Raw genomic sequence first — 16,749 nt, 5'->3', positions numbered from 1 at the left:
AAGCTCTAATGTTTAATTTGAAATACTTTGGCCATGATTAAGAAAGTTATGTCAGCTTCTCAAAGTTTCTTACGTTCTGTATGCTTGATGTGAAAACTTGTTTTAGGACATTTGTGTTCATTGATGCCTCACTTTTCAAAACTCTACTTTCAAGACAAACTAGTCCTTGTTGCAAGTACATCAGTTTTGCAAATTTGTGTTAATTCAGCAGAAAATTGCACTACCTTTTTAGAATAGAATTAGTTTTCTCAACCCAGGATTGCTGACATGTTGCTGTTTTATTGAACTCAATAATTATTTTCCTCATCTAAGTAAAATGAAGCATATAGAGCAAAAGGAGACCTAATCAAGTATCAGGCTTGGTTTAAACCACCCCCCTTCCCCACCTCTGCCAGCCAAAAAAATAATTTACAGGAACATTTGTTGTAAAATAGATTTGTTTGTCCATCCAAAGCTTAGTGGGGAAATTAACTGTGAAGAGAATGAAAAGGGAATCGATGAAATATTTCAATATGATGTTGATAGTACCCACTTCGCTGTAAAAAATCGAATATTTTTGCAAGATGAGAGATTATATGTTTAGATCAATGTGAATGAAGCAGAGATTTTGGAGTGTTTGCTCTAGTTTCAAGTGGAAGTCCATACCAGTGGGAATTGGACCAGATTCCAACATCTGTAGTCTCGTGTGTGTCTCCAAGAAATTTGGACCAAGTGCTTTTGAGTGTCATTCACTTTATCAGGTTTTTGTTTGCCTATTGACTTCCTCATGAAGATGTGAACAGTGTGTGCGCTTTGTTTTATTTGTTTAGTAACATAAATTGTATCAAAATGTGCCATGTCACAAAATTAAGAAGCTGGTTATTAACCTTAGAAAACAAAGAGAAGCCCATGTTTCTGTATATATGAGAAGTGTTGAGGTGGAGATGATAGAGAACTTCAAGTTCTTGGGGTAAATCTCACCAACAAACTGACCTGGTCCAGCCATGTTGATGTTATGACTAAAAGAGTGCACCAATGAGTCTACTTTCTCAGAACCCTGAGAAAATTTGGCATCACCCTGAAGTCTCTTCCTCACCTTTATAGATGCACCACTAAAACATCCTGTCTGGGTGCATCACAGCTTGGAACGGGAATTGCTCTGGCCAAGACCACAACAAACAGCTGGGTTTTGTGAACGCAGCTCAGGCCATCACACAGATCTTCCTCCCTTTGATTGACTACTTCTATGCCTCCAAATATCTTTGCAAAACTGCCAAGATATTGAAGGAACTATCCCACTTTAATCACACACTTGTCTCTTCCTTCCATTGGGCATAAGGTATATGTGCTTCGCAATGCAAACCTCAAATTAAAAGACAATTTCTTTCCTGGTGTTACCTCACGTTGGTAAAAGTGAAGGGGCCTTGCAATGAGTCATAAAGCAAGAAATGGGCCTTCAGCCCAACTCATCCATGCTGACCACGCAGCTCTGGGCTCATCCCATTTGCCTTCATTGCCCTTCCAAGACCTTCCCATCCATACATCTGTCCAAATGCCTTCCAAATATCAAAATTACACTGCTTCTACAGGTTTCCTCTGGTAGCTTGTTTCAGATATGGACCATTCTCTTGAGTGAAAAAACTCTTAAATCTCTCAACTGACCTCACCTCTTAAATCTCCTACACATCAGGGTTAATTACACTTTTTAAAAAAAACTGTACTTGTCTCTATACACTGCATTTTATTCTTGTGATACAGAACCTGCTCTTTTGCACTTTTTAAACACGACTTTGTTGTTACACTACCTTCTGGATAGCACATAAGACTCAGCTTTTTACTGCACCTTGGACACAGAGCAATAAAGATTTCAATTCATATCAAAAAGCTAAGACCTTTGGGGTGTGGCAAGATGGCGTAAGGAATAGACGTGCCTTCCAGTCCTCTCCCGACTCTTTGGTGTTGTTTTGTCTTTAAATGCCCGTTAAAATCTTTTCAAGGTTAGATATAATTAGAGCTGTTAAACTAGTTTCCAATGGTACAATTGTTGAAAAAAAGCAAAAAACGGCAACAGATTGTTAAGAAATTACATTTTCCGAAGATATCAGAGCCTACCTGTTTACAAGAAGCCAGGACTCAGCGTGGAATGGATCCAGGAGGAGAAGCACAGGAATCAGCAGCGGAGCTCCGTTCTTTGCCGGTAGGGCTCTTTAAAAATGGCACCCGGCAGCCCTTAGAACAAAGGGCTAGTCAGGTGCGTGTATTTCAGTCAATGCCCGCTATGAGCGCTGTTACAGAGCCTCTGACAGCTGAAACAGCTGGGAAGCTGCCAGCTGAAGGTTTGCAGTTAAAGGGACGTCCACTGACTGATATAGTGGTGGTGCTGCGAAGTGCACCACCTGAAATGAAGATTCCTATAGACCTCGATGTGTCGGAGATGCTTGACAGAATATGGCTTGGGGATAACCCTCGCCATCAACCTCCAAATATTACTGGGGAGGTTATGGCGGGGGTTTCTACACGAAGTTACACTGCAAGAAAAGCAGTTAAATTAAGGGAGGGAATACAGTCCTTTTGGCTATTCAGAAACAACTGGACCCTACTGTGTCTGAATCTACTTCAGTGGATAAGTTTCTTAAGAACCTTGAATCTAAGTTAACTGCTATATTGAAAGAATTTGTTAAAGCTTTAGATCAACTTGATACTAAACAATACCTTGGTGGATATTAATACTCAACAGATGGCTGATTATGGAGCTTTTAAGCTTAAAACAAGTGAAAGACTTGATTTTTGTGACCAAGGTTTAGTTGAGGTACAAGATCAATTACAAGGCGTCAATAAAAGAATTGAAACTTTACAAATTCAGAATAAAAATTTAATGAAAAAGGTTGATTATTTGGAGAATCATTCCAGACGGAATAACATAAAAATTGTTGGTTTACCAGAAGATATGGAAGGATCAGATCCAAGAAAATTCTTTTCTGAGTGGATTCCACAAGTATTAGGACAAGATAAGTTTCCGGAAGGCTTAATACTGGAACGTGCACATAGAGCTTTGAGAAGAAAGCCTTCTTTTGGACAAAAGCCATGACCTGTTTTGGTTCGTTGTTTAAATTATTATGATAGAGAGACAATTTTGCGTGTGGCCATAAGAAGTGCACAACAAAGAAGATCTCCTTTGATGATTCAGAATAATCATGTTTTTTTTTAAATCCGGATTTGAGTCAAGAAGTTATGTCTCAACGATGTGAATTTAATTCTGTGAAAGAAGTGTTGTGGAAAAAAGGTTATAAAGCAACATTTAGATATCCTGCGGTACTGAAGATTTTTCAAGATGGTTACCAATCAAAATTTTTTGATGATCCTAAGGAAGCTATGGATTTTGCTCAATCGTTACCAATTATACAATTTCAGGAAAGACGTAGTCCTCCACGGTCTCCAAAGAGAGTGGAGATACAAGATGGGAATCGAATTCCAAGGAGAAATGGAAATAATGGTGGTTGAAGTGATAAAGTTGATTAAAAAATACTAAAAAGAATTTTTTTTTCTCTTTTTGAGAAAATTTTAAATAATGATGATAGTTTATGTGAAACGTGAGTTGGGAGAGGGAGCTGGGTAGGCACTATTTTCCAGAAGTCATCAGCTACGTGTGAGTTATCTCACACCCGATATTGTGTGGGAGTTACCGCAATGAGCGGTTGACCCAGGAGGAGGTAGCAGTTGCCTCCTGTCTGGTTTTTTCTTATTAATTTTTGGATTGAGGAGTGAAAGTTTTTCTTTATTATTTAAATTTTTTTTTTAAATGTATATTTTTGTAGTTTTAGGAGGGGATAAGGGGAGGGAGTGTTTTTTTTTCTTTCTCTCTTTTTTTTCCTTTTTTTTCCTTCTCTTTTTTTTGTGTGTTCTTTTAAGTAATGTTTAAATTTAAATTTGCTTTTTAATACTTACGGTTTTAACAATTTTATTAAGTATAAGAAAGTATTTGCTTGTTTGAAAAATTAAAAGTTGATGTGTTTTTTTTTGTAAAGTTTATTTAGTAGATAAGGAATATTTGAAATTTAAATCTGAATGGGATGGATAAGCTTTTTATTTTTTATTTAACTTCAAGGTGAAAGGAGTGGTAATTCTGGTGTAAATTATTTTATTATCTTAGTTACAGAACGAAGGGAATAATGGTGAAAGTTATAAATTGAATTGTACAATTCTTAATAAGGCTTGAATTTTGTTTGTTGTTTATGCTCCATTTATTGAAGATATAGTTTTTGTTGTAGTTGTGTTTTTATTATTTGGATTTTAAAGTAATGATTGGGGATATTTAAATGTGGTATTGGGGCTTTTATTGGATAAGTATTCAAGAGCAAAAGGGAAAAATGGTGGAAGAGTACTAAAATTGAATTGTATAATGCCTAATGAGGTTTGGATTTTGTTTTAAGATGGTGGTTTATGTGACTAATATGATGATAGATGTGAAGTTAGTTGATATTTGGTGAAGGTTTATTTTTATAGAGAAAGTTTTTTTAATCTTTTTTTCTCATGCTACAATTCTTTTTTAAGAATTGATTATTGTTTAATGTTTTTGTTTTTTTTTGTAAGTGGGTTTTTTTTCTCTTACATATATTACTAATCTTATTAATCCTTCACTCTTTATTGTGGGGGGGGGGAGAAGGAGGGGGGTTGGATCAATTTGAGTTGGTTTATTAATGTTGTGTAATAATTATTGGGGGGTATAGTTTGTTTAGATTACTGATGTTGTATTGTAATTTCATTATTTCATTTTTACATTTTTTAAAATGTAATCTTATATCTTATTCATGTTATAAAATCTTAAATAAAGTTTAAAAAAAAAGCTAAGACCTTGAAAAGAGTAGGGCTCTCAATCGTGAAATAGATTTGTTAACTCTGTTTGGATTTGCTGTGTGAGGTTTCATGACATGACAATCAGAAGAATGATATGAGCTTATTGTCATGAACACAAGTTCTGTCCACATATGCACCAAAATTCTTTCTTGATGCAGCCAAATGGCACTTTGATTTTAAAAAGACAATTGTGTACCTTAAATTACCCAGTGCAGAAAGAGATTAAAAATATAATGGAAAAATAACGTTCACAGGTATAGTAATGCAAGAGGAAAAAAAGTGGTGTTTCAGGAAGGGTACGTTTCAAGAACCTGATAGGCATTGGAAACAAATTGTTGTTGATCTTAATTGTGCTGGACTTCAGACTTCCATACCTTTTTCCTGAGGGTGGCAACAAGAAGAGGTTGTGACCAGGGTAATGGGAGTCGTTTATTATGTCAGGTGCTTTCTTGAGGCAGTGCCTCACCTAGATTTCTTCAGTAGATGGGAGGTCAGTGCTTGTGTCGGAGTTGGCTACATTTTCTACCATCTGGAGCTTTCTGCATTCCTGGGCACTCAAATGACCAAACAAGCTAAGATGCAGCCAACCAGGATACTTTCCTCAGTTCACCTGTGGAAGTTTGATATTCAACAACTTATCAAATTTCCTCACACATTTTAGAAAATAGAGGCATTAGTGTGGCTTCTTCACAGTTGCCTCAATGTGTCTTCTGAAATGTGGACCCCCCAAGAGTTTGATGATCCCATCAATGCAGATTGATTGTGTGGTTCCCTCAGCCTCCCTTTCCTAAAATCGAAAATAGCACCTTGGTCTTGTTGACATTGAGAGCAAGATAATTGTCTGGCACCACCCAACCAGATTCTAGATCTCCATCTTGTAATCTGACTCATCATTTCCTGTGATTTGTCCACAATGATTATGTCATCAGCAAATTTATAGATTGCGTTGGAGCTGAACTTGGCTATGATGTTATCAGTTGATGAGGTCAAACAGGAGCAATACACGTGGCTTTGAATGCCCCATGTTGAAAGTATTTTTAGCGTCCATAGAAGACAAATGTATATTGCCAATGTTTCGGACCTGAGTCCTTCTTCAAGTAATAAACAGAATGAAGCAGGAAATCTCAGAAAGTCTCAGAATTCAAACAATACTGGCTTGGGGAGGAATCCAGACCAACAAAAGGTGTTAAATGGATATGATAAGGAATGAGGTAAGAATGTTTCATGTTTGTGTGAAAGGAGACAGAAATGAGAGACAGAGCTGGGGAAGAAGTGGATGGGGAGGGGTGGGGGTTTCACGAAAACGAAAGAAGTCGATACTAATGCTATCTGGTTGGAGGGTGCCCATTCAAAATATGAGGTGTTGTTCCTCCAATGTGCAGGTGGTCTCAGTCTGGTCATGCATGAGATCGTGGGCAGAATAGGTCAGCAATGGAATGAATGGGAAATTGAAATGGGTGACTACTGGGAGATGCATGCTATTGCAGCAGACAGAGCTGAGATGCTCAAAAAAGTGATTTCTCAATCTGCATCCAGTCTCTCTGATGTAGAGGATGTAGCAGATGACCTCTGCAGATTCACAAGCGAAATGTTGCTTCACTGGGAAGGACTCTTTGGGGCCTGAACAGTGCTGAGGGAGGAGGTGTGGGCACAAGTGGAGCATCTCCTGTGGTAACAGGGGTAGGTCCCAAGGGGATAATTGCTGGGGAGGGAGAAGTGGACAAGGGAGTCATGGAGCGAATGGTCCCTGCGGAAGGCGGAGAGGAGAATATGTGTCTAACCATATAACCATATAACCATATAACCATATAACCACTTACAGCACAGAACAGGCCAGTTCGGCCCTACTAGTCCATGCCGTAGCAAATCCCCACCCTCCTAGTCCCACTGACCAGCACCCGGTCCATACCACTCTAGTCCCCTCTATCCATGTAACGATCCAGTCTTTCCTTAAATGTAACCAATGATCCCGCCTCGACCACATCTGCCGGAAGCTCATTCCACATCCCCACCACCCTCTGCGTAAAGAAATTTTCCCTCATGTTCCTCTTATAATTTTCCCCCTTCAATCTTAAACCATGTCCTCTAGTTTGAATCTCCCCCTTTCTTAATTGAAAAAGCCTATCCATATTTACTCTGTCTGTCCCTTTTAAAATCTTAAACACCTCTATCAAGTCCCCTCTCAATCTTCTACGCTCCAGAGAAAAAAGCCCCAGTCTGCACAACCTTTCCCTGTAACTCAGACCCTGAAATTCTGTCAACATTCTCGTGAACCTTCTCTGCACTCTCTCTATTTTGTTTCTAGTAGTGGGATCGCATAGTAGATGGTGGAGGGGGATGTTTTCTCTCGATTTCCTTCTTGGGAGACAAACTTTGGACAGACATCTTCTACAAACCCATGAACTCCCACAGCTACCTTGACTACACCTCTTCACATCTTGTCATCTGTTAAGGATTCCATTCCATTCTCTCAATTCCTCCATCTCTGTTGCATCTGAACCCAAGATGAGGATTTCCATGGAAGATCATCAGGGATGTCCTCCTCCTTTCCTCTACAATCATCAACTTGGCCCTCACCCACATATCCTCCATTACCCACACATTTGCCCTGGCCCCCTCTGTCCCCATGCTCAACAGGGACAGGATTCCTCTTGTCCTCACCTACCACCCCACCAGCCTCACTTTATTGACACGTCACCTTTAGCATTTGGCAGGCCCGACAGAATCAAAGATAGAAACAAAACTGATGAATGAAATTGGCAACCTTCTTCCTTGTTCATGGTGAAAGGTCATTGATTTGCAATGCTCTGTTTTTCTCACCACAAATACTGCTTGACCAGCTGAGTGCTTCCAACATTCTGTACTTATTTCTGTTGATCTTTACATCTTTCAAGTTTCTTCTAACCCATTATTGATGAACTGATTTAGAATTTATAAGATAATGAAGCGGAAGTTAAAAAAAATTTCCAAACCACTAGGCCCCATGAAAACCTAGCAGGACATATCAGTGTTGGATTGAGTTGCCTGAGTTTCTGAAACTTGGGTTTGGAGACAAAATTGTTAATATCAGGTGTTTAAAAACTGTTTGTAGCAAAGAGCATAAATAAAATAAGATACTAAAGCCATACAGGTCAGTGTGCATAAATAGTCTGTTGCTGGATTTCATGTTTGCATTACATATGCAAGATCTTCAAGCATGTAGTTGTGTTAAACCACTGTCATAGTGAGAGACCTTGAAAAAGGTAACTAGTTGAGGTTGACCTCAGAGAGAACAGGTAATGAGGACCAAGAGTGCCAGGGAATTGAGAGGGAGGAGAGGTAAATTTGAGAAACAGGAGAGCAGGAGATATCTGAAAGAGAGTATCATGAGGTGGAGTGGGAGGGAAAAACTGTGGGTAATTGTGGATGTGGGGAGGGGTTGTGTTTGCGTGTGGGCCGGTGGGTGGGTGTGTAGGTCTGTGTGTGTGTTTAGGTGTGTGGTTGTGTAGGTCTGTGTGTGTAGGTGGGTGCATGTGCGATAGCTACTGTGCAATGGCCATCGTATAATTAAATAAATTCATGCACAAGTTTCAATCACTTCTCACAGCTGGATTGGAAGTAAATCATTAACTATCCAATGGGACTGCCTAAGGAGGAGAAGATGCTTGTTTGTTTCAGTTATGAAATTCATCCACATAAATTGGACAGGATGGAGCTCTAGAGGTAATAGTCATTGTACATGGAAACAGGGTCTTTGGATAACCATTAACCCCCATTTATGTTAATCAAACAGTGATCACATTTTTATTTTCCCCAAATTCCCCTCAATCTGCCCCTTCCACATCCTCACACTCAGTAGGGCAATTTACAGGGCCCAAATGAGTGAGTGGCCCACATATTCTTGGGACGTGGGATGAAATGTATGAGGGTTATAAGTAAATTAGGGCATTTGGATGGCATAGGCTCATGAGCTAGAAGGGCCTGTTACCGTGCCGTATGTCTAAATTTAAAAAAGAAAGCAGAGCACCCAGTGGAAACTTCCATGGTTCACGAATGATACTCCACACAGACAGTACCCAAGGTCATGGTTGAAACACGTCATTGGAGCTGTGAGGCAACACCTCTAGAGGTGGCACAGTGGTACATCTTATAATGGAAAGAGCTTTATATGTGGTGATGTGAACAGAAGATATACGGAACTGAAGAAATTAATGATGTGCGATGACATTTCTATCTGCTGATAAAACTATGTGAATTTATTCATATTGCTGAGTGATTTTTAATGTGGTTTATCTAAACATGTGATTATTGTTTAGAGTGTAAATAAACCTCAATTTTTTGAAATTTACTTAATTAAATGTAAATGAATTCAGAGAATAAGGTATGTTGAACTATTGAAAGTAAGATGACAAATTACATAGACCCACGTTGTATGTTATAGGCTAGTAGTTTTGAGTTTCGTTACAAAGTATACACGTGGTTTGAAATTCTGCTGCTACTTTCATTTCAAAGAGTTCTACTCCACCTTCAGTAACCTTTATAGAGCCAATTATATATTTTAAAGTGTGGTCTCCACTGCAATGTAGGAAATTCATTTGCCATTTTGTGCACGGAAAGGTTCCAAAAGCAGAGATGATGTCATGTCTTACCTATAATTGATGAAGGATAAATCTTATCCAGGACATGAGGAAGTATATCACCTCTTGTAATTTTTGAACACTGTCAAAGGATCTTTTTCATCTCCCTGAGAGAACACGTACGGCTATAGTTTTAAGTTTTCCTCGTAAGTCAGTACCCTGACAACATCAGTTTCTTCCAATAGCACTCAAATGCTGGTCCAGATTTTGGCTCAAATCGCCACAATAGTTTGTTGAGCAGAATGCTTCAAAATTTGATTTTTAATAGTTGTATTTTACAGAAATGTTTAAACCTCTAGTTAGCATACTAAGTCATGCCTATAATTTAAATTTAATTTTAATGTTTGAAGTTCCCTTCATCCAGGTTGAAAAGATGCACGAGAATCCATCTCCCATTGCAATTGGAATAAAATCAATATGTAACAATGAGATCTCACTCAATTTTTGCATCTTGTCGCTTTGCTGCCCTGAATTTAGAGAAAGGGTTTCGTCCTCAAACCTACATTCTGCACGGGAGCCACATTGCAGCGGCACATGGTTTGGCCATCACCACAAGGAAACAGTGAGGGGGGAATCTCTCACAATTATTCAAAGCAACATGGAAGTCTGACCAGTGCAATGCATGGCTCAAGGAAGGTCCCACGAATTAAGGGGCAGGTGACCCACTCAGCTTTTCATAAGATAAAGCTTAGTAGGAGGTGGCTGTCTTCATCTTCTGTAGAAGCATAGAAAACAGAGCAGATATCTGGTACAATTATTGCAGTAACAATGCAGTAATTGAACCAGTGTTGCATTCATTCATTATGCTCTGTAGAGTCCAGTTTGACCTGCTCAGCACGATGCAAGCGGATTTCACACATCGTCTATCTTCTATCAGTAAATAGATCAATGGAATTAAATGTGATAATGATCCTGGTGTGTACTTGGGAACTTTTCAGGGTTCTTATTAAAATCTTTATATTTGTGAGCTTCTTATCCCATGTAGTGAATGTTTGCTTTTTCTACTTGGCTGGGAGATGAGACTCTGGATGCTGAACAGGGAGATGCTCTGATAGCCTTGTGGATCTCAGTCTCCAAGTCTTCTTCCTACTCTTCCTGAGGCACTGGTTGCAGCAATATCTACATCTTCCTGGTTTATGCTTCAGGTGATCCCCAGACTGAATGAAGCAACAACGTTTTATCTTGAGGTTACCAGTATTTTAGTCTGGACTCCTGTTAGTTGCATGGCTCATGTTATATTTGTACTCAAATGTTGGGGTTTGGAGAGTATACTGGTGGAAGGAGCCAGTGAAATAGAGGGTCCCCCATGTCTTCCAGATACAATATTTTCAGGTGGTATCTGCCACTGAAAATGACTGGCATTGCAAACTACTTAAGTGCAAAGAAATTATTGATTGGAAAACTGGCATTTCCTATGCAGAAATGTTTGATATGTTCCACTTCAACGTTAAGTGAGTGAAAACTTCAGCTGTTCATAAAATATCGATTTTATCAATGGCAATCTTTACAGAATACAAATGTCATCAATGGCTCTTTGCCTTTAAGGAAAGCCAACATTGCTCGCAAATCCTATTACCTCAGATGGCACCCCTATATCTCTGAAATTAAAGTAGAAAAAATAGTCAAAGAAATCGACATGCATACAGGCTCTGATATGAAGATTGTGAACATATAGTAGATAGAGCTATTGACAATGAACAGTAAATTGGAAGACACAGCGAATAATCACTGCACCCATGTAAGAAAAAAACAGGTTAACAATCAGAGTGTTCTTGATCTCAATTGAAATAACAGTTGCGGGGCCAGCCTGTGGCCATTGGATGTTCCACTGGTGGAAAATCTGAGTACACCAAAGAAGCGATATATTTGTAGGCAGTGTAGAAATAGCTTCTTTACCATCGAGCATGAATATGGCTAATTACATGCCTCCAGCTGTTGGTACTATTATCGCACATTTTCATTGAATCGGAATCTCAGCAACTAACTGCTGATAAAGGTGCGCGCTGTTTCTTATAATATACCATGTCGACTTTGCATGAAGAAGGTGCCTTGAGGGTGCAATACATAAAAGTACTGCTGAAACTTAGCAGGTCACACAACATCCATTGGAAGTAAAACAGTCCTGATGTCATCAAAGTTTCCCTTTATGCTGCAAAAACAATACACTATTGTGATATGCTGTCAATTCAACTATGTCTGTTCCCCAGTGATAGGGGATGCGGGCATGGGGTGGTGGGGGGGCATTGATTTATATTCCAAATTATGTCAGTGCGGAAGGATGTAGATCAGTGGTTTTCAAACATTTTCTTTCCGCTCTCAAACCACCTTAAGTAATCTCTATGCCATAGGTGCTCTGTGATTAGTGAGGGATTATGTGAGTGGAAAGAAAAAGTTTGAAAACTGCTGTTTTAATCATACCTAATTGACTCATTATGTGAACGGTTTCATAACTCCAACGGAAATGGGAAATGACAATTTTTCTCAAGCAAAATATTTCAGTAACAATTGGGTCAAGAGCAGTGGTTGTCAATCTTTTTTTCCTCACTCACATACCACCTTAAGTAATCCCTCACTAATCACAGAGCATGGCATAGGGATTACTTAAGGTGGTTTGTGAGTGGATAGAAAAAGTTTGAAAACCACTGATGTAAATGCTAATGTCATCATTTGGTGCTTACCTGGCACAAAAAGAACATTGGGCACACTAATAAGAATAGCATACAATAACACCTGACCTAATTGTGTGAGCCTGCTGCTATTGTATATGGAAATTGTGCAGTCTATTCTGGATTTAAACAAAATTGGAGCACATAATGCACAAAAAAATCAAGAGCTTATTGATCCAATTTCCATGCTAGAGGATTTAAAAATTTTGAGCTATATGCAGTATTGCACATGCATTAAACCACTGCAATCTGATTAAAATTGTTGTGAGACAAAAATGCAGAAATAGCAAGGAATTTAAATAATTTTCATTTTTATTTAATTTATCTTTCAAGCCCTTTAAGATGTGGATTTGTTTGTGATTGTAAAATGTTGTGCTTTTATTTAGTATTTGTTCTGATCATACTGTTTCCTAACTACTATGCGGACTTTTCAACAGCTTCACTAAAGCTGTTTAGTGAATATTTAGCTGAGGGAACATTTAGCTGACTATGTATTCAGCTGACTATATATCTGGATCACTATCAAAGGCAACAAAATAAGGGGCCAGTGATTCTACGTAATCACTTCACACTGACAGAATGTTTGGGATTGAAAATTAAAGATATGCTCAGTACAGTATACAACAACAGATAAATGTCCTGTGGTGTAAAATGCTGATTTTATGAAAGAGCAATCTTTTGTGGGAAAATTACTATCAAAAGATGAAAAGGCCAAAAATGTTCAAAGGGCCATGTGGTATCCATGGCAAGAGAAGCAATGTTGAATTTTCGAGTTGTTAATCTTTCATTTGAACTCTCTTTTGGCATCAGCTCTTTTGAGAAGAATTTGCTATCATTCAGGACAACATATACTGAAATTTCCCTCACACTCGTATTAATGTTTTATGATGTGTATTGTAGATTGACGTGACTCTTACTAATTGTTTGCTATGATTGGAAAGTTCTGTGGCATTCTTCATTAACTCTCTATTACATGATATCCTTGTCATAATTCTAACCTAATTCTTACATTTTTTATGGTCATCATCAGGGATCAAGTTAAAGATCAAGATTGACTCCCATGCAAACAAATCTGGTGGAAAATCAACAATGTCCCATTGAATTAAGACTGGATCAGGATCACAGTGATTCTCTCAATGGTTCATTGAGCTGGGGATTGGTAGCAAGGTGCAAGAGAAGCTAGAATTGTGTACAACCTCTTGAAGTCTGGACACACTTTAAGCTATAAAATCTGTTAGGGCATTAAGGGCATATATTAGATGATTAAAATCAGTTCATGAAAAATCTTAGAGCAAACTGGTTAAATGAGAATCAGATGTAACAACAGGTCAGTAAGAAAGAATGCAAGTTTCTCAATGCTGCTAATCAAGTTCCTTCTTCCCAGAAATTATGTATCAAATAAACATAAAAGCTTGTATTTATTGAAATATGAGGATTGCCACATTCTCATTCTGAAACATAACAATCTGGCTTGCTTCATTAAAAATGACAGCTGACAATCAGCCCTGAATTCAGGCCTAATGACTTCACACAATAATTAAGGATGAAAAAGACCCTATAGCTCACTTTGGTTCATCTCATCATCATCCAGAAAGGATCTGTTTCCCCCCCCCCCACCCCCAAATTCAAGTCTTCTAATTTCCTTAGAACGGACTCTACAGGACCCCTAAGATAAACTGAATCTGCTGGAGCAACTCAACTGCTGTGAGTTCCGCCAGCCGATTGTGTTTAGCTTCTTCTTCCAGCATCCACAATCTCTTGTGTATCAAAAGGACTCCTGTTCATGCTCAGCATGAGTCTTAGTTCAATCTGACCACAACATTGGCAGATGGCTCCTGCAACTCTTACTCTGTCATTTTTAATATAAAAAAGGGATCGAAGGACATCTTTGAAATTATCTTTTTGTTGCAACATTAATACATTTTCAATAGGCTTGTGGCCATGCAGGCATGACCAATGATGGCATCTCTTTGAGTTAATATTAATTAGACCCAAACCCCAAATCAAACCCCATTTTAAATCTTCTGGCCCACATTCGCATTACAACCGCAGTGCAACCTTGGTGCCTGCAATTGGATGCTGATAGATTTCTTCAGCAAAATATCCAAAATATTAAAAGACTTCTTCTCACCCTGGCCATGCTCTCTTCACCCTATTCCTGCTGGGAAGAAGACTCACAGATGTGAGATCACATGCCACCAGCTCCAATGATGGTTTCTTTCCCATCATTATGACTCCTGAATAAATCCTGAAGTTGCAAAATTATGTTGCTTTCCTCCATACCAAATGATCCCTCTCTGTCACTCTGTGTCTTACTTGTCCTTGGTATGAAATGTCTACTGGTTTCCTCACAAGGCAACCTATATCACTGCATTTTAATACTTATGCCAATAAACTTGAACTTGAGCCTCATTCACTTGGCCACAACATGGAAACTGATTTGATAGTGGTACTCAAATTTCAGCTAAAATTCCAGTAAATTAAATGATCTAGTTTTTAGATTTATTATTGCTGGCAAGTGGACATCCAAATGGTCATTGTTCCCTAACTCAAAGTTTGAAGAATTTTAATAGAATCTCTTGTAGATTGTAGGTGAAAATTAATACAAAACAAATATGACCTTCAATATTACATTGCTATATTTATTGTTCAAGTTTTAAAGGTCTAAACTTGGTTTGTAAATGCTGGTTTAATCTGACAAGGAAAATAACTTCACTACTAAAGTTATCATGATGTGCTTTGTACTGTAAATTTGTGGGTGAGCAGAGACTAAGATTGAATGAATTGAATTGAAAATTGCTGATGTTAAAATATTTAAATACATTACTTTGGCTGTCTCTTCTATGAACTCAAACTTGCTTAAGATAGGAAGATAATTTGTGGCCAGAAATTGATTACTTTTTCCAGCCTTTCTGTTTAATACTGTAGTTGGAAAATTAGAATAGAGTGTGCTCCAGTCCTACAGTTGTTCTCTATGAAATCTGACTGGTATCAAATTTAAAATTCCTTCTGTACTCTATGAATATTAGATGTTTGGGGTGATGAATGAGGTTACAGTCAAGCTGACTGCTTTGTTCTCGAAACATCCTTAGTATTGTTGCAGTTGCATCCACTGAAACAAGTGCAGACCGTTCCATCATCTTTTTGGAGCAGGTTGTTGTTGAGCCCATCAAGGGATCGGCTGTTTTGGATGGGGTGTGTGTCATGAACCTGAGGTAATTAGAGAGTTTAAGATAAAGGAACCTTAAGGAGGCAGTGATCACAATATGATTAAGTTCACTTTTAAATTTGAAAAGGAGAAGCAAAAGTTCAATGTGTCGGTTTTCAGTGGAGTAAAGACAATAATAGTCACATGTGAGAGGAACTGGCCAAAGTTGCTTGGAAAAACACACTAATGGGGAAAACAGCAGATCAGCAATGGCTGGTGTTTCTACAAGAAACGAGGAAAATGCAGGAAAGGAACATACCAAACAGAAATAAATTTGTGATTGGAAAAAATTAGACAATTGTGCCTGACAAGGGAAGTTGAAACCAAAGTAAAAGGAAATGAGAGGGCAGACAAGGAAGCAAAAATTAGCAGGAAGACAGAGGACTGGGAAACTTTTTAAAACATAGAGAAGACAACTAAGAAGGTGATTAGGAAGGAAACTATGAATTATGAAAGGTTAGCAAATAATATCATAGAAGATAGAACATAATAGCACAGTACAGGCCCTTTGACCCTCTATATTGTGCAACCCATATATTCCTACTAAAAAAAATTAAACCTTTCCTACCCCATAGCCCTCTATTTTTTTTTCATCCATGTGTCTGTCTAAGAATCTCTTAACTGCCCCTAATCTTTCAGCTATCCCTGGCAAGGCATTCCAGGCACCCACAACTCTCTATGTAAAAATAAACTTACCCCTGATGTCTCCCCTCAATCTTCATCCCATGAAACTTCTGCAAAAATTCAAATAGCTTATCGTTGGAGATTTAATACAATGTTGTTAAAAAATAGGGAATTTATTGATTTTTTGAAAAAACAAATTAATTTTTTTTAAAGAAAATTCTAAATCTGTTCAAGGTAAGTTTGTATTATGGGATGCCTATTTGAGAGGACAAATAATTAGTTATACTTCTAAAATAAAAAAATAATCGATTAAATCAGAGTCTTGAATTAGAGAAACAGATCGATGAGTTAGAAAAGGAATTTCAGAAAGATGCTACAGAAGATCAGAAAATAGAATTGTCTCGGCTGAAATTGAAATATAATACTTTGCAATCTTATCAATTTGAATGTGTGATTAATAGGACTAAACAATCATATTACGAATGGGGAGAGAAAGCACAAAAGGTATTGGCGTGGCAATTAAAGAAAGAGCAGATATTGAGGACAATTAATGCAGTTAGATGGAATTCTCTTATTACATAAACCTCGTGAGATTAATGATGAATTTTATTCATTTTATAAAAGTTATATACATCTGAAGGAAAACAGGAAACTGGATCGATTGATTTTTTTTAATCACAGTTGAATTTACCGATATTCTTTCTTTTCTTTGGCTTGGCTTTGCAGACGAAGATTTATGGAGGGGTAATGTCCACGTCAGCTGCAGGCACGTTTGTGGCTGACAAGTCCGATGCGGGACAGG

The 16,749-nt window shown here is 38.1% G+C and overlaps 1 protein-coding gene and 1 long non-coding RNA gene across 8 annotated transcripts in view; both read left to right on the top strand.

The window, feature by feature from the left end:
- Nucleotides 1-16,749, top strand: part of kcnh3 (potassium voltage-gated channel, subfamily H (eag-related), member 3) — a 698,780-nt gene that overhangs the window by 194,459 nt on the left and 487,572 nt on the right. The gene's annotated exons all lie outside the window — the stretch shown is intronic.
- LOC138760075 (uncharacterized) lies at nt 4,997-14,808 on the top strand. Its single transcript, XR_011355373.1, has 3 exons — nt 4,997-5,087; nt 8,420-8,535; nt 13,146-14,808. It is a non-coding gene; the product is annotated as an uncharacterized lncRNA (long non-coding RNA).

Source organism: Narcine bancroftii, chromosome 4 (genome assembly GCF_036971445.1).
Source record: "Narcine bancroftii isolate sNarBan1 chromosome 4, sNarBan1.hap1, whole genome shotgun sequence".
Classification (NCBI taxonomy): Eukaryota; Metazoa; Chordata; class Chondrichthyes; order Torpediniformes; family Narcinidae; genus Narcine; species Narcine bancroftii.
Note: the sequence above shows the minus strand (reverse complement) of the source record. Positions and strands in the feature narration are given on the sequence as shown.